The sequence below is a fragment of the Arachis hypogaea genome, chromosome 5 (assembly GCF_003086295.3).
Source record: "Arachis hypogaea cultivar Tifrunner chromosome 5, arahy.Tifrunner.gnm2.J5K5, whole genome shotgun sequence".
Taxonomy (NCBI): Eukaryota; Viridiplantae; Streptophyta; class Magnoliopsida; order Fabales; family Fabaceae; genus Arachis; species Arachis hypogaea.
In genome coordinates, this window is record NC_092040.1 from 21,424,245 (window position 1) to 21,433,162 (window position 8,918).

An 8,918-nucleotide genomic window follows, 5' to 3' on the forward strand; every position below is an offset into this window, starting at 1 on the left:
ACTTAGCTATTTCTCATAAGTCAAGTCAAATTTTCAATTTTAAAAATCCTATCTTTTCAAAATCTTTTTCAAAAAAATCAAATCTTTTTCATTTTTTTATTATTTTTGAAAATTTTTTAAATTTTATTTTCAAAATCTTTTTCTTATCTTTATTTCAAAATTTCGAAAACTTTACTAACAATTAATGTGATTGATTCAAAAATTTGAAGTTTGTTACTTTCTTGTTAAGAAAGGTTCAATCTTTAAATTCTAGAGTCATATCTTTTAGTTTCTTGTTAGTCAAGTAATTAATTTTAATTTTAAAAATCAAATCTTTTTCCAAAATATCTTTTTCAATCATATCTTTTCAAAATGTCTTTTTCAAATTATATCTTTTTCAAAATCAATTTCAAAATCTTTTCCAACTTCTTATCTTTTCAAAATTGATTTTCAAATCTTTTTCAACTAACTAGCTGACTTTCTATTTGTTTCACTATTTCTTATCTTTTTCAAAATTACCTAACTACTTTTCTCTCTTTAATTTTCGAAAATTCCCTCCTCTTTTTCAAAATTCTTTTAATTAACTAATTGTTTCAAATTTTAATTTTAATTTTAATTATTCTCTTAATTTTTGAAAATCACTAACCCTTTTTTCAAAATTAATTTTTTGAAATTCTCTCTCTTTCATCTCTTTCTATTTATTTATTTAATTACTAACACTTTTCTTCGTCCTAAAATTCAAACCCCCTCTTCCTCTCTGAGTTCGAATTTTCCTCCTTTCCTTCTTCTATTCTTTTCTTCTTCTACTAACATAAAGGAATCTCTCTACTGTGGTAAAGAGGATTCCTATTATTATTTTCTGTTCCCTTCTTTTTTCATATGAGCATGAGCAAGGACAAGAATATTCTTGTTGAAGCAGATCCTGAACCTGAAAGGACTCTGAAGAGGAAACTAAGAGAAGCTAAATTACAACAATCCAGAGACAACCTTACAGAAATTTTTGAAAAAGAAGAGGAGATGGCAGCCGAAAATAATAATGCAAAGAGGATGCTTGGTGACTATACTACACCTACTTCCAAATTTGATGAAAGAAGCATCTCAATCCCTGCTATTGGAGCAAACAATTTTGAGCTGAAACCTCAACTAGTTGCTCTAATGCAACAGAACTGCAAGTTTCAAGGACTTCCATCAGAAGATCCCTATCAGTTTTTAATTGAGTTCTTGCAGATCTGTGAGACTGTTAAGACTAATGGAGTAGATCCTGAAGTCTACAGGCTCATGCTTTTCCCTTTTGCTGTAAGAGACAGAGCTAGAACATGGTTGGACTCACAACCTAAAGATAGCCTGGACTCTTGGGATAAGCTGGTCACGTCCTTCTTGGCTAAGTTTTTTCCTCCTCAAAAGCTGAGCAAGCTTAGAGTAGATGTTCAGACCTTCAAACAAAAAGATGGTGAATCCCTCTATGAAGCTTGGGAAAGATACTAGCAGATGACCAAAAGGTGTCCTTCTGACATGCTTTTAGAGTGCACCATTTTGGATATATTCTATTATGGTCTATCTGAGTTCTCTAAAATGTCACTGGACCATTCTGTAGGTGAATCCATTCACCTAAAGAAAATGCCTGCAGAAGCTCAAGAACTCATTGACATGGTTGCAAATAACCAATTCATGTACATTTTTAGAGGAATTCTGTGAGTAATGGGACGCCTCAGAGGAAGGGAGTTCTTGAAATTGATGCCCTAAATGCCATATTGGCTCAGAACAAAGTGTTGACTCAGCAAGTCAACATGATTTCTCAAAGTCTGAATGGATGGCAAAATGCATCCAATAGTACTAAAGAGGCATCTTCTGAAGAAGAAGCTTATGATCCTGAGAACCCTGTAATGGCAGAGGTGAATTACATGGGTGAACCCTATGGGAACACCTACAATTCTTCATGGAGAAATCATCCAAAATTCTCATGGAAGGATCAACAAAAGCCCCAACGAGGCTTTAATAATGGTGGAAGAAACAGGCTTAGCAATAGCAAGCCTTTTCCACAATCTTCTCAGCAACAGACAGAGAATTCTGAACAGAGTCCCACTAGCTTAGCAAACATAGTCTCTGATCTGTCTAAGGCCACTTTAAGTTTCATGAGTGAAACAAGGTCCTCCATTAGAAATTTGGAGGCACAAGTGGGCCAGCTGAGTAAGAAAATCACTGAAATTCCTCCTAGTACTCTCCCAAGCAATACATAAGAGAATTCAAAAAGAGAGTGCAAGGCCATTGATATAATCAACATGGCCGAACCTAGAGAGAAAGGAGAGGACGTGAATCCCAATGAGGAAGACCTCATGGGACGTCTCCCAGACAAGAAGACGTTCCCTATTGAGGACTTAAAGGAATCTGAGGCTCATGTAGAGATCATAGAGATTCCATTAAACCTCCTTCTGCCATTCATGAGCTCTGAAAACTATTCTTCCTCTAAAAAGGATGAAGATGTAACTAGAGAGCAAGTTGCTCAATATCTAGGAGCTATCATGAAGCTGAATGCCAAGTTATTTGGTAATGAGACTTGGGAAGATGCACCTCCCTTGCTCATTAGTGAACTAGACACATGGGTTCAGCAAACTTTACCCCAAAAGAAACAAGATCTTGGTAAATTCTTAATACCATGTACCATGGGAACCATGACCTTTGAGAAGGCTCTGTGTGACCTGGGGTCAGGTATAAATCTTATGCCACTCTCTGTAATGGAAAAACTGGGAATCTTTGAGGTACAAGCTGCCACTTTCTCATTAGATATGGAAGACAAGTCAATAAGACAAGCTTATGGATTGATAGAGGACGTATTAGTAAAGGTTAAAAGCCTTTACATCCCTGCTGATTTCATAATCTTAGACACTAGGAAGGATAAGGATGAATGTATCATCCTTGGAAGACCCTTCCTAGCCACAGCAGGAGCTGTGATTGATGTTAACAGAGGAGAATTAGTCCTTCGATTGAACGGGAACTACCTTGTGTTTAAAGCCCAAAGGTATCCCTCTGTAAACATGAAAAAGAGGCACGATAAGCTTCTCTCAATACAGAGTCAAACAAAGCCCCCACAATCAAACTCTAAGTTTGGTGTTGGGAGGCCACAACCAAACTTTAAGTTTGGTGTTGAACCCCCACATTCAAATTCTAAGTTTGGTATTGGGAGGTCTCAACAATGCTCTGAACATGTGTAAAGCTCCATGAGAGCTCACTGTCAAGCTATTGACATTAAAGAAGCGCTTATTGGGAGGCAACCCAATTTTTAGTTATTTATATTTTTATTGTTCTTTTATGTTTTATTAGGTTCATGATCATGTGAAGTTATAAAACAATTACTAAAATTAAAAACAGAATCAAAAATACTAGAAGAAATAGCACACCCTGGAGGAAGAGCACGCCAGTAAGGAGCATCTGTCTGGTGTTCAACGCTAGAACAGAGCATGAATCTGGCGTTGAACGCCAGAAACAAGCAACAGCTGGTGTTCAAATGCCAGGATTACACCCTGAGGAAAGCTAGCGTTAAACGCCAGAAACAAACATGGAACTGGCGTTCAACGCCAGAAACATGCTGCAGACTGGCGTTGAACACCCAAAACAAGCATAGAACTGGCATTTAACGCTAGAAACGAGCATCAATCTAGCATTAAACGCCAAGATTGCATGCAGAGGGTGTTTTACATGCCTAATTGGTGCAGGGATGATAAATCCTTGACACCTCAGGATCTGTGGACCCCACAGGATCACCTCAGGATCTATGGACCCCACAGGATCCCCACCTACCTCAACTCACCCTCTCTCTTCCTTCACACAATTCAATAACACTCTTCCCCAAACACCCTTCACCAATCACCTCAATTTCTCTTCCCCATCACCTTTTCACCACTTACATCTATCTACTCTTCCCCATAAACCCCACCTACCTTCAAATTCAAATTCTCTTTCCCACCCAAACCCACCCTAAATAACCGAACCTACCCCCCTCTCCCTCCACTATATAAACACCTCCATCCTTCTTAATTTTCACACCACACAACCCTCTCTTCTCCCTCTTGGCCGAATACACCTCTTTCTCTCTCTCCTCCATTTCTTCTTCTTCTTCTTCTTCTATTCTTTCTTCTCTTCCCCGAGGGTGAGCAGTATTCTAAGTTTAGTGTGGTAAAAGCATAGCTTTTTTTATTTTTCCATAACCAGTGATGGCACCTAAGGCCGGAGAAACCTCTAGAAAGAGGAAAGGGAAGACAAAAGCTTCCACCTCCTAGTCATGGGAGATAGAGAGATTCATCTCAAAAGCCCATCAAGACAACTTCTATGAAGTTGTAGCCAAGAAGAAGGTGATCCCTGAGCTCCCTTTCATGCTCAAGAAAAATGAGTACCCGAAAATCTGACATGAGATCCAAAGAAGAGGTTAGGAAGTTCTGACCAACCCCATTCAACAAGTCAGAATCTTAATGGTTCAAGAGTTCTATGCCAATGCATGGATCACTAGGAACCATGATCAAAGTATGAACCCGAATCCAAAGAATTATCTTACAATGGTTTGGGAAAAATACTTAAATTTCAGTCCAGAAAATGTAAGGTTGGCATTCAACTTGCCTATGATGCAAGAAGATGCACGCTCCTACACTAGAGGGGTCAACTTTGATCAAAGGTTGGACCAAGTCCTTATGGGCATATGTGTTAAAGGAGCTCAATGGAAAAGAGACTCTAAAGGCAAGTCGGTTCAATTGAGAAGACTGGACCTTAAGCCTTTGGCAAGAGGATGGTTGGAGTTCATCCAATGCTCCATCATCCCCACTAGCAACCGATCCGAAGTTACTGTGGATCGGGCCATCATGATCCATAGCATCATGATTGTAGAGGAAGTAGAAGTTCAAGAAGTCATCTCTCTTGAATTCTACAAAGTAGCCGAAAAGCCCTCTACCTTGGCAAAGCTAGCTTTTCCTCATCTCATTTGCCATCTATGCTACTCAGCTGGAGTTATCATAGAAGGAGACATCCTCATTGAAGAGGACAAGCCCATCACTAAGAAGAGGATCGAGCAAACAAGAGAGCCTACTCATGGATCTCAAGAGACGCATGAGGAAGCTCATCATCAAGAAATCCCTGAGATACCTCAAAGGATGCATTTTTCTCCAACCAACTATTAGGAACAACTCAACACTTCTCTAGAAGACTTGAGTTATAACATGGACCAATTAAGGGTGGAGCACCAAGAGCACTCCATCATTCTCCATGAGATTAGAGAAGATCAAAGAGCTATGAGGGAGGAGCAACAAAGGCAAGGAAGAGACATAGAAGAGCTCAAGGACATCATTGGTCCTTTAAGAGGAAGACGCCATCATCACTAAGGTGGACTCATTCCTTAACTTCTTTGTTCTTATTTATCTGTTTTTCGGTTTTAAGCTTCATGTTTGTCTATGTTTGTGTCTTTATTACATGATCATTAGTGTTTAGTAACTATGTCTTAAGGCTATGAATAATTCCATGAATCCTTCACCTCTCTTAAATGAAAAAATGTTTCTAATACAAAAGAACCAAAAGTACATGAGTTTCAAATTTATCCTTGAAATTAGTTTAATTATATTGATGAGGTGACAATACTTTTTGTTTTCTAAATGAATGCTTGAACAGTGCATATTTTTTAATCTTGTTGTTTATGAATGTTAAAATTGTTGGCTCTTGAAAGAATGATGAAAAAGAGAAATGTTATTGATGATCTAAAAAATCATAAAATTGATTCTTGAAGCAAGAAAAAGCAGTGAAAAACAAAGCTTGCAAAAAAAAAGTGGCAAAAAAAATATGAAAGAAAAAGAAAAATAAAGCAGAAAAAGCCAATAGCCCTTAAAACCAAAAAGGCAATGGAAAAAAAAGGATCCAAGGTTTTGAGTATCAATGGATAGGAGGGCCCAAGGAAGTAAAATCCAGGCCTAGGCGGCTAAATCAAGCTGTCCCTAACCATGTGCTTGTGGCATGCAAGTCCAAGTGATCCAAAGCAAAAAGAGTGTGCTTAAGAGCTCTGAACACCTCTAACTGGGGACTTTAGCAAAGCTGAGTCACAATCTGAAAAGGTTCACCCAGTCATGTGTCTGTGGCATTTATGTATCCGGTGGTAATACTGGAAAACAAAGTGCTTAGGGCCACGGACAAGACTCATAAAAGTAGCTGTGTTCAAGAATCAACACACTTAACTAGGAGAATTAATAACACTATCTGAACTCTGAGTTCCTATAGATGCCAATCATTCTGAACTTCAAAGGAAAAAGTGAGATACCAAAACTGTTCAGAAGCAAGAAGCTACAAGTCCCGCTCATCTAATTAGAACTAATATTTATTGATAGTTTAAGATTTATAGTATATTCTCTTCTTTTTATCCTTTTTTTTCAGTTGCTTGGGGACAAGCAACAATTTAAGTTTGGTGTTGTGATGAGCGAATAATTTATACGCTTTTTGGCATTGTTTTTAGGTAGTTTTTAGGAGGATCTAGCTACTTTTAGGGATGTTTTCATTAGTTTTTATGATAAATTCACATTTCTGGACTTTACTATGAGTTTGTGAGTTTTTCTATGATTTCAGGTATTTTCTGGCTGAAATTGAGGGACCTGAGCAAAAGTCTGATAAGAGGCTGACAAAGGACTGCTGATGTTGTTGGATTCTGATCTCCCTGCACTCGAGATGAATTTTCTAGAGCTACAGAACTCCAAATGGCGCACTCTCAACTGCTTTGGAAAGTAGACATACAGGGCTTTCCAGAAATATATAACAGTACATACTTTGTTCGAGCTTAGACGACGCAAACTGGCGTTCAACGCCAGTTCCATGCTGTATTCTGAAGTAAAACGCCAGAAACACGTCACAAACCAGAGTGAAACGCCAAATAGACGTTACAACTTGGCGTTTAACTCCAAGAGAAGCCTCTGCATGTGTAAAGCTCAAGCTCATCCCAAGCACACACCAAAGTGGACCTCAAAAGTGGATTTTTGTACTTAGACTTATTTCTGTAAACTCTCGTAGCTAGTCTAGTATAAATAGGACTTTTTACTATTATAATTTGATCTTGGTTGCTTCTTGGTTTCATCTTGGTTTTCATCTTGGTATCTATCTTTGGACGTTTAGTTCTTAGACTTTGGGGGGGCTGGCCATTCGGCCATGCTTGAACCTTGATCACTTATGTATTTTCAACGTTGGAGTTTCTACACACCATAGATTAAGGTGTGGAGCTCTGCTGTACCTCGAGAATTAATGCAATTATTATTGTTCTTCTATTCGATTCAAGCTTATTCTTGTTCTAAGATATTCGTTTCACTTCAACATGATGAATGTGATGATCCGTGACAGTCATCATCATTCTCACCTATGAACGCGTGACTGACAACCACTTCCATTCTACCTTACACCGAGCGTATATCTCTTGGATTCCTTAATCAGAATCTTCGTGGTATAAGCTATAACCCTTTGGCGGCCATTCTTGAGAATCCGAAAAAGTCTAAACCTTGTATGTGGTATTCTGAGTAGGATTCAGGAATTGAATGACTATGACAAGCTTCAAACTCACGATTGTTGGGCATGGTGACAGACGCAAAAGAGTCAATGGATTCTATTCCGACATGATCGAGAACCGACAGATGATTAGCCGTGCTATGACAAGAGCATTTGGACCATTTTCACTGAGAGGATGGGAAGTAGCCATTGACAACGGTGATGCCCTACATACAGCTTGCCATGGAAAGGAGTAAGAAGGATTGGATGAAAGCAGTAGGAAAGCAGAGATTCAGAAGGAACATAGCATCTCCATACACTTGTCTGAAATTCCTACCAATGAATTACATAAGTATCTCTATCTTTACTTTATGCTTTTTTATCTTTATTTTTGAAAACTCCATAACCATTTATTATCCGCCTAACTGAGATTTACAAGATGACCATAGCTTGTTTCATACCAACAATCTCCATGGGATCGACCCTTACTCACATAAGGTTTATTACTTGGACAACCCAGTGCACTTGCTAGTTAGTTGTGCGAAGTTGTGAAGAATGTGAGTGAACCATAGCAGTGTACACCAAGTTTTTGGAGCCATTGCTAAGAATTATTCAAGTTATGAAAAGAGTGAATCACAATTTTGTCTATCACACATCTCGCTAGTCTTGTAATCATTAAGTATTGCAAAGATCGAATCTCTGTTTAGAAGAGCTTTGGATCTTCAAAGGTTTCTGAGCCTGGTGAAAAAGGTTGAAAGGAAGAGATCACTGGAGTAAACATAGAACTAGATCCTGCCATCCCCAATTTTGTCAACAAATCAATGATATACTTTGTTTGTGACAAATGTAATTGTCTTGAGTTGGTTCTGTGAACCTCAATGCCAAGAAATAATTTAAATGTCCTAAATCCTTAAATGGAAACACTTTGTCCAGTGAGTTGATTAAGGATTGAACTTCAATAGCATTGTTCCCTATAATAATTATGTCGTTTATATAACACAAAAGTTAGATAACTAAACTATCATTGTGCTTAACAAATAAAGATGTGTCAGATTTAGTGTTATGAAATCAAAGGAGTGAATAGTAGTTCTGAGTTTAGTAAACCATTCCCTTTTCAATCCATAAATGGATTTATGTACTTTGCAAACATAGTTAGAAGGAATTTGCTAAAAACCAACTGGTTGTTGCATATATAGAATTTGATTTAAATCTAAATTTAGAAATGCATTATTAAAATCAAATTACCTCAAAATCCAATTTTTAGATAAAGCTATGCCCAAAACCAATCAAATTGTAACTGGCCTAATTACAAGACTAAAGAATAGCTTAAAATCCATGCCTTACTATTGAAAGAAGGCTTGAGCAACATGTCTAGCTTTATTCTTTTGTATAGTTCCATCTGGATGTTTTTTAATGGTAAAATTCTATTTGCTGCCTATAATTTTAGT

At 37.7% G+C, this 8,918-nt stretch overlaps 1 non-coding gene across 1 annotated transcript; it reads right to left on the bottom strand.

Moving 5' to 3' along the window:
- Positions 1–1,389: 1,389 nt before the first annotated feature.
- LOC112804377 (small nucleolar RNA R71) lies at positions 1,390–1,497 on the bottom strand. Its single transcript, XR_003202984.1, has one exon. It is a non-coding gene; the product is annotated as a small nucleolar RNA R71 (small nucleolar RNA).
- Positions 1,498–8,918: the final 7,421 nt, after the last annotated feature.